Source organism: Canis lupus, chromosome 33, assembly GCF_003254725.2.
Source record: "Canis lupus dingo isolate Sandy chromosome 33, ASM325472v2, whole genome shotgun sequence".
In the NCBI taxonomy this organism is placed as follows: Eukaryota; Metazoa; Chordata; class Mammalia; order Carnivora; family Canidae; genus Canis; species Canis lupus.
The window spans coordinates 13957438-13969714 of record NC_064275.1 but is presented as its reverse complement, the minus strand read 5'-3'; positions in this window follow the sequence as shown (position 1 = coordinate 13969714).

Genomic DNA, 12277 nt, shown 5'->3' with positions numbered 1-12277 from the left:
CCTTCTTTATCCATCCAGACCAATAAAATTTTTTTCTTTTTTTTTAAGATTTTATTTATTTATTCATGAGAGACACACAGAGAGAGAGAGAGAGAGAGAGGCAGAGATGTAGGCAGAGGGAGCAGCAGGCTCCCTTCAGGGAGCCCAATGCAGGACCCGATCCCAAGACCCCAGGATCACGCCCTGAACTGAAGGCAGATGCTCAACCACTGAGCCACCCAGGCACCCCCACAAACCTCTTTAATAGTTATTTCTCCTTCTCATAAGTTTATGATCTTGTCTTCTAACAAACATGAACCATCACTTTACATCCATTTATCCAACCCTCAAATGGTTCAGTAGCATCTGTGTAATCAAGGCTGCAGAACATTTTGTCTTTATTTTTTTTTTTTTAAGATTTTATTTATTCATTCATAGAGACAGAGAGAGGCAGAGACACAGGCAGAGGGAGAAGCAGGCTCCATGCAGGGAGCCCGATGTGGGACTCGATCCAGGGTCTCCAGGATCACGCCCTGGGCTGCAGGCGGCGCCAAACCGCTGCGCCACCGGGGCTGCCCAACATTTTGTCTTTAGCAATTATTATAGTAAGATTTAAGAATTGACTTTTGGTTCTGCATATGAGAGAACTCAGTCAATTACACTGTCAGTAGGACAACATATGATCATTGATAAACAACAATTCCTCAAAGGGATTGGCATGATGGGAAATAGTTACTTTAATTTTATTGTCTAGGTAATTGTCTATAGGATTTGATCACTTGAATATAAAAGTTATTAACAGAATATAGCTCTCCTGTGCTTACCTCTTTTAAAGACATGACTTATATTAAGGCCCTTGTTTTAATCCTATTCTCTATTCAACCCAGAGAATAAATAACCCTGCTTCACACTCCTGAGATTATAAGAATGATTTCATAGGCCAAATTTGAATCTCCAGGGCTGCCATGCCTGTCTACCTACCTTATAGATTTGAGAACTAGCAAATGCTAACCAAGCCACATAAGCAACTCCCTGGTCCTGTCCTTCTTTGGATTATTTTTTTTAATAGAGCCAAAACATGCCCTGCTCCCCCATACAGGACTTACTCTCTTCCGTGTGCCCTAAGAATCTACCAGAGCATGCCTCTCTCCTGACCATTCAAAATGGAAACAGGTTTATTACTTTTAACAGCTGCCTCTTATTTATTCCAAATTACACCCCTCTGAAAACCCAATCTGGTTAGTTTGCTCTGCATTTGGACATTTTGAATCCTCAGAGCTCCTTGAAATGCAAGTGAAGCTGTTTTGTCTGCTTTATCTAGATTGATTCTTTTTTAAAAGTCCAAACACAACAACACACTCTTTTTCTCAAGCCGTAAGCACACATGAAAAATGACTGTCAGTCTCCCAAAGGCCAAATGGACAGATTTAATGTCCATTTTCTACAAACTGAAAGCCAGCCAGGGTGATCTTTCTCTTGCTTCATCTCATGTTGCCTGGGATTCTGTGAGGTTACTGCTGACTGTCAGTTTACCCATTCTAATTAAATAGCATTCCTGTAAGAAGCAACAAGGATCATCTCAATTAGGCTGCCATATTGGCTCATTTTAGCATAACTGATTAGTTATAATTATCCAGTACTTACTTCAGTATTTATTACTAGCCCACTTCTGCCCACAACACTGCTATAATAAGCTTTAGTATAGGTGTCTTTCCACACTCTTCTTTTTTTCCCCAGTGGGGAATGATGAACTAATTGGTTTGGGGGAAGGGTTATGCAGAGCTGGCCCATCAGTACTGAGAACTGATTGCATGAGCTATTTCCTATAACCCAAAAGAGTTCTACTTTTTTATATCACTTCCCAAGTTATTTTAAACATAGTTCAGAAAGTCCCTTGCTCCAGGGAGACATTTTCAGGTTTTGCAAAAAGCTTTCAAGTCCTGGAAAAGTGATTCAAAGCCAAAGGCATTGTCTGGCTGTTTCCCCTTTTATAGCAATTGGTTAGCTGTTTGCTTCACCTAGACTGCAGCAAAAGAAAATTTCCTGGCTGTTGGAAGAAGCAAATCGTAAGGTATTTCCTTGTAACGAAAGGAAATTTTTTGAAATTATACTTTTTGAGGGAAGATGTTAACGAACATTATCCAAATTATGATCTAATAACCATATATCATAATGGTTACAAGAATAGATTTTGAAACCCCAAATTTTAGGCTCAAATCTTATCTCCAAAGAGTACTAGCTTATCTTGGCCTTTATTTATTTCCTCATTTGTAAAATGGGAATAATAAAAGTCCTACCATATAGGGCTATTATGAGGCTTAAATGAATTCATGTATGCAAAATGCTTAGAACAGTGCTTGGAACATAGTAAATCATTAATATGTGCTTTTTTTTTTGTAGTCTTAGAATGGCCTAAACAAACAGTAGATAACTATTATTAACTGTTTCCTTGGCACTGTGGAAAATGTTGAGACCCTTAACTTAATTCTTCAAAAAGCTCAAGACTTGGAGCCCAAGACGCCAAAATTGATTCCGCCAGAGGGGGTGTTGCTGCTTCTCTTAATTAATCTTGTCTGATCCTATTATGCAGCAAGCATTTAGAGAATGAGTCAAATTAGTCTGTGGAGATGGGTTATAGAAAGGGAATAGTTTTCTGGCATCTAATACCCCTGCCTCAGAGACAATTTGGGTGCCAAACTCAGATCCATGGGTTCAACTTCTCAAAAACCAGCAGACAAATTTAGAAACAATGGCAAAATTAACTAAGGTTGTCACCGTTGACCTTGACAAAGGGTATAAAGTCTTGTTCAGCACTGGTCTGCTCATTTCTTTTGGTCTTTCCAAGGTAGGTTTTTCTCTCTGTGTTTTTCACCAATTCATTGAATGACAGGTATAAAAGACAAGGGCTATTTTTACTGATATTTTCCCCTCTGGGGTTATCCATTGTATGAAATGAAATAGCTAAAGAAAAAAAAAACCAATGTATTTATAGAATGGAATTGTTCTGAGGTAAGAATTTTAACCACAATTTATTTTAATTGTAGTCTCTTGGAAAATGTATATCCATTACTGCACTGATCATACTAAAAATGATTTGTTGATGAGTCTTGTTGCCTACTAGAGTTAAATCTTGAGAGCAGAAGCTGTGTATTAATTACTCTGGTTTCTCAAGTATTTTGCCAATTTTTGGCTCTTATTGGGTGTCAAAAATATTTGTTGAATCTAATTGAACTAGAATATATAATATTCCAATTTTATTTTAGGTAAGTATGTCTTTGAATATCATGTGAAGATGTTGATTATAATTATACTTACTTAAAACTCATAATTATCCCCAGTTAAGGTCATATCAATGAGAAAAACACAAAAACAATGAAAATAATACAAATAATACTTGAATTTATATTATAAATCACCTTTCAGAATCACTAAACATATTTTCATGCATACCATTTGTGCTGAATAATAGCATCAGCAATTCTAAACTAGATGTTAAGCTATTGTCATGGGTCACTGATAAGGAATATTTCACTAGATCATGACAATATTCAATTGTATCTAATGTTTACTCTGTGCTTATGGTGTTTACCAGTATTTTATGGGAAAGTGTCTTTACCTTCAGCCTGAAGCACAAAGATACAACTCCAAATCTTTATTTTCTTTGGTTTCTCTTTATATATCTATCATGAGTATTTTGTTTTCCAAACTCTGCTCAAAACTGTTCATGCTTTCAGCCTGGCTCTCCTGGTGAACTGGGGCCAGTCAATTATTTTGCTGCTCCTTTTTATACTCACCTATAAATTATGGATCACTGAGATAGCTGATGTTAGAGAACTTATTTCTAGAATTTTAAGGATTAAAAACTCTTGGGGTAATACAATTCAAATTTCTACCCCAATACAATTAACACTTGCGCACAACATGGAGGTTAGGAATGTCAATCACCCCCCCTCCAAAAAAATCCACCTATAACTTTCTACTCCCCCAGAACTTAGTTACTAATAGCTTACTTTGACTCGCAGCATTACAGATAACATAAACAGTCAATTAACACGTTTTGTATGTTATATGCGTTATATGTTGTATTCTTTTTTTTTTAAGATTTTATTTATTTATTCATGAGACACAGAGAGAGAGAGGCAGAAACACAGACAGAGGGAGAAGCAGGCTCCTCACAGGGAGCCCAATGTGGGACTCGATCCCAAGACCGGGGATCACAACCTGAGCTGAGGGTAGACACTTCACCACTGAACCACCCAGGCGCCCCAGTGATGATGCTTTCTTAACCAAGGACGTGTTACATATAAGGAAAAGTTGCATCTTGGTTAGATGCCTTTTTTTACCAAGGACATGATCCCTCCTAAACTGGAGCTCAGCCAGGAGTCAGTACAGCATCAAACTTAGAAGCATGAACTCCAGAATGAGACTGATGGGTTTAATTTGTTTGTTAGTTCATTCCCTAAGTGTTTATTAAATTCCTACTCTGTGCAAAGGACTGGAGTTCACTCTGAATGTAGCAGACCTAATCCCTGCCCTATGATTGCTTATGTTTAGTGGGGAAGATAGACAATTCAAGAAATAATAATAATATAGAAAAAAGATCACCATGATACAAGTGAACACATCTAAGACACAGCCTAGACTAGAACACCTTCCCGTAAAATGTTGCCTAATGGAGATCCAAAGGATGATTAGGAACTAGCCAGAGGGAAAGAGACAGGCCTGAATGTTCCAGACAGAGCAGGTCACATCATGGGTGAACATCCAGAAATCAGAGAGTGCTCTTGGCATTTACTAGTAATACTCCACTCACATCCTACCTGGGGACAAGAGAGTAAGGGAGATGGGGTGGGGAAATAGGGCACGCTAAGGGGTGAAGAGCTCCACAGGCCCTATTACTGTGTTGGACTTTATCTTATGAAAAAACATGGGAAGGTTTTAAATAAACTAGTAATATGATTGTGCTCCTGTATACACAGCTTCACTCTGGCTGCAGTCGAGAGACTAATAAAAAGAGTAAAGCAATAAGCCAGGAGAGAAATGGTGGTGGCCTTGGTCAGGGTGCTGGTAGCGGAATAGAAAGATGTGGATATTTCAGTGATATTTAGACAAGGAGTCAACAGAACTTGGCAAATGATTGAATGTGAAGGTGAAGGATGACTTGCACATATCAGGATTCCATACCAGAGACATCTACCTCTCTAAGTCTTTATGCCTTTATATAATGTGAGTTATTGTGTATGTCCCTCATAGAGCTACTGTGAGGTTAAAAGAGTTATTACATGTAAAGCATTAATCTGGTTCCTGGTGTACAGTAAGCCCTCAGAGATGGTTAAGTATAATTTGCTCTTCAAAGCTAGTATTGGTACGAATCTATAGGTAGCATTTTAGAGACATTTAGGATTCCTTTGAGTTACAAATTGTTATTTTTGTTCTATTTTATTTATTTATTTGTAAATGTTTTATTTATTTATTCACAAGAGACACAGACAGAGGCAGAGACATAGGCAGAGGAAGAAGCAGGCTCCCTGCCCTGATGTGGGACTCGATCCCAGGACCCCGGGATTATGACCTGAGCCGAAGGCAGATGCTTAACCACTTAGCCACCCCACAAAGTGTTATTTTTAAAATACGATTATAGATGAGAGGGTCACACCTCCCTGAGCTGTCCTGTGCAGAGCACTGTCCCAGCATTTCTCATTCGAACTGTAAGAGCTAACACACATCCAGGTGGCTCAGCCCTCCCTAGAGTGGGAACTTCTTGAGGTCTTATTGTTCCTTTAGCCCATGTTGCTTAGGAGCACATACTTGAAAATGAATGCATGAAAGAATTTAATCAGAATTTCTTTCTCTGGATAAGTAGCAAATAGTTGAGCGCAAGAAACTGGAGTTTTGATCCCAGATTGGGAGAAGAGAAGGAGTAGGATGAGATGGGAGAGGAGAGCCCCTGGAAGGAAGGAGCTGAAGGGACTTGTCCCTGATACCTACTATGTTGATTAGGGATGGGCCTTTGATTACTTAATGAACACGAGGGAAGACAACAAGAAGGAGAGAATATCCCAGAACGTGGGATTAGCATTAGGGACTGAAAAGTACCGTTGGTTTGTCTATAAGAGATCATTACAAAGAACAATTTCTGTAGAGTGATGGGAAGAAGGTCTAAGTGGCAGTGGGCTATAGGTAGACCAGGAAGAGGGAAAAAGAACCCGGAGTGTGAACTGGATTGCCCGGATACCTGTAGTCATGATCATAATCACCCTTTGAAATGAGTGCTTCAGAGAATCAATAATTTGTGCAACTCTCTTGATTTGTAATTCAATTCAATGTCTTACCATTTCTCTTTCAAGGAGATAAACCTGCTTAAAGCCCCTGCTTTTCTAGAAAACTAAATCACATATAAATAAATAAAATGCAAGTACTATAGCTGGTTAAGGGGCAGTAGATTTATACATAAAGACTAAGCAATTAGCAATTTTCTACTGAGTAAACCTTGCCGAATCGAGGCACATAACACACTATCCCAGCAGCATGAATATTAGGGAGACGGTGGCATCATTTGTCTACCCACTAGTGCCCCTAATTAAGAGCATCTTGCAGCATTTCCCTAGATTTGTGGTGTTCACTGGGCCTTGTAGCTAAATGTATTTCACTTACTGCCTTGAGACACATGTTCCAGCTTGTTGGGAATCATTTAAGGGCCTGATAATTCTTCCTTCCTCTGTTGACATCTGGATAAATCCATTCTCATTTTCAGGCACTTCGTCTCCAATTTTAATAATGGAAGAGGCTTTGTCAAGAGAGTCTTCGTGTTTGTTTACTTAGAGCCATATTCATATTTCTTCTTATTACTTGCATTATGGTTTCCCAGCAGTGGAAGCCTTCGAAAGTAAACATGCATAATAACCTAACTTGATGAAGAACTCGAGTGAATCTAATCAATTACGATGACACCAACCTGAGAAGCTGTTGGGGTTGCTAACATGAGAATAATTTAACTCTTTTCACAATGTAATTAATAAGCATTAATTGAATTTCTGCTTACATTTATGGCACTAAAATGCCAAGGTGATATGGATTTCAAAGGAGAGGCTCTGTGTTGCCTCCCACCAGTAATGCATTGTCCAGCCCTGAATGAAAGAGAGAAGATAGACAAACGGAGAGGACTGGGGTCAGTGGGATCTTCCAGAACAGAGTACTGCCTGGGTGAACAATACTATAGTCTCACCTCCAACTACCCAGCGAAAGCTGCTGCTTTTTGATTTGCCCTCTCTACTTCCCTGTCGTACTATTCTCTGTCATGGTTTTGCACATCTCAAACCCAACTAAGCAATTTAGAAACCAAAGCCACCCTCCTGCATTTCCAGCACAGCGTTTAAAGACTGCACAAATGCTGTTGAATAGTAAGAAAAGTTAACATGGATTGAAGTCTTAGTACGCACAGCATTGCACTGAGCATTTATATACAATATTCACACTGTCTTAGGAGAAGAAGGAAGAACCTATATGAGGACAAAGAATCAGATGTAATGTCTTAGAAATATTTTGATGGAAAAAACAGAAATTCAAGATAATTTAAAGTTGGGGAGAGGGGAGAGGAGAGATAGGAATTTATTAGCAGGTTATTGAAAGATCCTATGAAAACCAAAGGCAGGAATTGAATCTAGGTCTCCAGAGGTACTGTTAACCGGAAAGCTATTTGGAACCCAAGCAAACAATCTCTCTTTCTTCCCTTGTTCCCTTACTGCTGTTTTTCTTCATTCTTGTGATTCCCTCTCTATTGATGTTTCTGCTGATTAGCATGCATGTGGCGCCACGTGACCACACCACAGTGCCAACCTCAATCCCCAGGTTCACATCACTCCATTCAAGCGAAAAGCACAGACTAAGAGTGTCACCTTGGTTCCAAATCGGTATTCCAGATAGGAAAGATACTCTAATTGTGCCTGATTGGATCAGGCGCTCATACTGTGTCTAATCAGCTGGGCCAGGATGCCAGTGTCACCTTACAGACTTGACAGCTTGTGGTTCATGCCTATTCGGTGAAGGCAGGCACTTGTCAGAGAAGAGTGTGGGCCCAGCAGACACTCCACACTGTCTGCTGAAAGTGGAGAAGACTTGATAATTATAGAATCAATAGAACCTGGTGATCAACTGAACGTGGGCATGAGACAAAAGGAGAAATTGGAGATGACTCCTAGGGTTCTACATTGATGGACAACAAGGGTCAGGACAGTAACCCTTCCATTGGGAGCCCCCAAAGCAGAGGATGATGAGGCAGTGAAGGGGCCTGTGGAACAACAGTGTGAGGAAAAGCATCTTATATTCAGAATAACATAACCCAGCAAAGGTTTAGCTGAGTGGTGAGCTGGGAGACATGGCTGTACAAGCTCCCTTCTTCTCCTGGCTTCTACCATCCTCCTGGGCTCCCTCATTCTGATCTCTACTGCATGACTAGCACCACCCATCCTAGGGCATGAAGACTCTTCTTTACAAATTTGCTTGAAGTGTAGCCATAGTTAAGATAGAAGAAACCTCTTCCTCCCCTATCCACCCCAGTCCAAATCAGTTACTTTAATAAAGCAGAAAGTATGTGTAATCTGCCCATCATTGTACCCCTAAGCCTAGCATGGGCAATTACAGATGGGTAATAAATGTATATTGAATGAGAATAACTAAACATTTTCAACAAGCTATTTATAAAATACCCCGGGAGAGAGAGGACGACAGAGAATACAACCAGCATAAAATAGCCCATTTCCAAACAAGAGATTTTATTCCCAAAGTAATTAAATGCTCTATACTTAAAAGTAGGGTGGCCAACTTGTCCCTACTTGCCCTGGACTCTTCTGGTTTGAGCACTGAAAGTCCCATGTCCTGGCAAATGCTTCAGTCTCTAGCCAACCAGTTGGTCACCCAGGCAGGTGTCACTTCTCACATGGCAGGCAGGCATAAACTTATTTCCTATGAAGTAGAAGCAAGTTTTGACCAACGTGATTCTTTCCAGGCGATGGTGAAAAGCTCAGATCTCAACTCTCCCTTCCATGTAAGGCCTTCCCACTCCTGTCTTTACCTTGTTAACTAGGTGACTCAGATACATTTAAATCTGGAAATTGTACCATGCAATGCAAATGTGAGAATGGTGGTTTACATAGCATTCAGTTCCTGAAAAAATAAAGACCAGAACAAAATAGGAGGAATTATTTGGCTGGACAGCAAACTGAATGCCAACACACATGAGTATCTCAGGCTCCTCTCTGGGTCCAACTTTCTGATAGTAATATTCTCTGAGATCCTTGGGAATAATGGATACCAGTAATCAGGACTCTGTAGTTATTGAAAAGGAATACCATTATTGCTGATGTGTAAATTGTCATTCCAAGCCCTTGGTTTTCTTATAAGTGGGGTGTCCATATGTACCTATTTGCTTGGGGAAGTCTTAGGTTATATCTGTTGTCCAAGATTAATTATTAACATTAATAGTTTTATTATTTATTTCTAATAATTTATTATTACTAAATATATGTAATATATTATTACTAAATATAAATATACTAAATAAATAATTTATTATTACTAAACACACACACACACATATATACGTATATATATGTAGGTGTTAGATAATATGGTCATCATACTTACGAGCATAGCTATGTGACTCCCAGAGCCCAATCTTTCCTACACAAACTGACAAACCAAACTCTGGGAGCCCATAGCAATGTGCAGACACCCCTTGTGCCTGACCCTTTCCCCTTTTCTCCAACACCCCAGCCCCATTCTCTTTTTCTCTCCTGCTTCTTACATATATTTACCAGCAGATACAAGTTACAATAGGCCTCAGCATCTTTTGACAAAAAAAGCACCAAAATGTCAGTCTCAAATTTAATTTCCTCTCGATATGTAGATTAACTTTTCCTTCTGAAAGAGCTCTTTAATTCTGTTTCTCTATCACGAGAAGGTTAAACTACACCTTCTGTTTATTTTGCCGGTAAGGTTAATCTGTTTACTTCTTTTGGGGGTTTGGGCTCTTTCATTTTCTATTTTAAGGTGTTGATATGACTGAACTGTGCTAAGTATGTTATTCTATAAAGTTCTAAAGCCACGTGTGCAATTTGAAACTGAAGGGATCCAGAGGACAGTTGGGGCATTGGGTTAACAGATGCAGGAAGCCCAGGGAGAAGGAAGATTCCATCCTTCCTGTGCTCAGGTGGGTCATCTCTTGGCCTCACTTTCCTACCTCCAAACAGTTGCCAGGTCCTCTGTACTCTTGGCATATGCAGAGGCTTCTATCCGGTGCTGCTTTCAACACATTCTGTTCCTCGTATACCTTTAAATATGCTAAATGGTCCAGACTAGGAAAGAGATTTACACAGCTGTGTGCTCTGTCTTGATGTGATCTTTTTATCCTTGGGTGTTATAATAAGAACTACTTTTTAAAAATCTGTTATGATGAAAATGCACGCACATGCCACAAATTAAAATAGACCAGGAAGCCAGGAAGTGAAAGGTAACTGTCTCTTTCCCCCACCATATCCTGTCCCCACTCCCCAGATAGATACCTGTTCCTTAGCTATCTTTTCCAGAAGTGTACACACACACACACACACACACACACACACACACACACATGGATCTTCTGTATCCAAAATCTGCTTCCTGAGCTCTTCTGTGTGCTGAGTGCAAACCACCAGGAAGCCACAGAGCGAAGGGGGAGGATTCAGTCCAATTTCCTCACAAATACAGACTCGCAATTTGTCTCCCTGACTACGGCTTCTCTCTGTTCCAACCCACCCTGAACATGTTGCCAGAGCCACTTTCCTAAAATACTGCTTCCCTCACGTTCTCGCCCTGTCTGCAGTGTTTCCTGGAGTGTATTCCCAAATTTCCCGGCCTAGCTCTCTAAGCTTTCCTCTATCCGGTTCCCTTCTATCCAGTCCAATGTGGATTATTATCATTAAATATCCTAAATAGGAATCGTCACCTGTGGGAAACAAAGCTGACCAGCTTTGGGTTTTTTCTCCTGGGACATGTCACCATGCTCAGTCCCATTTCTGGGCTTTGGCTCTTTGCTTCCCTTGCGTACCTACCTGCTTTTTACCGCAGGAAATGTCCCCATAGATTATGATTAGTCCTCGGGTTATGCTGGGGAGGAAATTGAACATAAGTGATTTTTTGCAAGTCACATGCTCATTTTCTGGCAGAGAGAAAATGGACTCATTAGCCTGAGCCACTGGTCTTTGCTGTAAACCACACTCCTTAGACCCTAGAAACGCTATTGCCAGACACACTCAAACACCACAAAGAAAGGAGTAGATTAAGTGCAGCGAAATGCATTACTGATTTAGGTTAGTTAATTGTCACCCACGTGCAAAATAGAAAGCGATTAGTTTCTTCTTTCTCAGTCCTCGAGAGCAGCACCAGAGCTGAACAAACTTGGCAAGCCCTTCTCTACCTTCTCATCTGTAAAATGGGGCAAATAATATTTGCCCTGCAACCCTGAGTGGAGAGGAAAAAGCCTAAAACTTTTCTTGTCCAATTAGAGAGAATGACCTCTTACTTTGGATCACGAGAGCCCAGATGCTATTTCTTCTGCTTGTCACATGTAAAGCGTGAAGATCAAAAATCAAGTGTTTGGTACAGAGAGAACACACAATGAATTTAGACCCGATGACTTGCCGAGCCACCAGCCCGTCCAAGACCCGCACTTGCCTCACCTGAGCTGATGAGCTCCTCCACCCATACCTGGTCACCGCCTTCAGCACACAGCCTGCCCTCCCCCTCACCTGTGCACCCCACCTGCTCCCAGACACTCGCCTCTGCAGGATACTCACATCTCTACTCCTGCCCTCTCTCATGCTGTCTGGATGACCTCTCCCCATTGTCACCATACTCTGGCCACAGTGCTCCCTCTCCCCGGATGCACCCAGATCCCTGCAAGCCCTTCCTCCACTCCCATCAGGGCACCCGGTGTTCACAACTGGGTGTTTCTCAGTCTGGCCAAGGTCAGGACCACGGTTTGGGGTTGCATGATGACTTTCATGAGGACCTTAGGCACTTCTGTCTTTGTGGGCTTCTTCCTTCACAAAAAATATTAAAAATCAGATTTTGCAACTGCTTTGGTATAAAGACTAATTAATATTACCCAGGATGGATTCCTTATTATGTGTCCTAAGTATTATATTCATGTTTTATTCTGATTTTAAATAAAATTATTATTACACTATTTTTGTGGGCCCCTGAAAGCATCGTGGATGCTGGTGGCTTCTGTGCCTAGTGGATTGGTTGGCCCTGATACAGT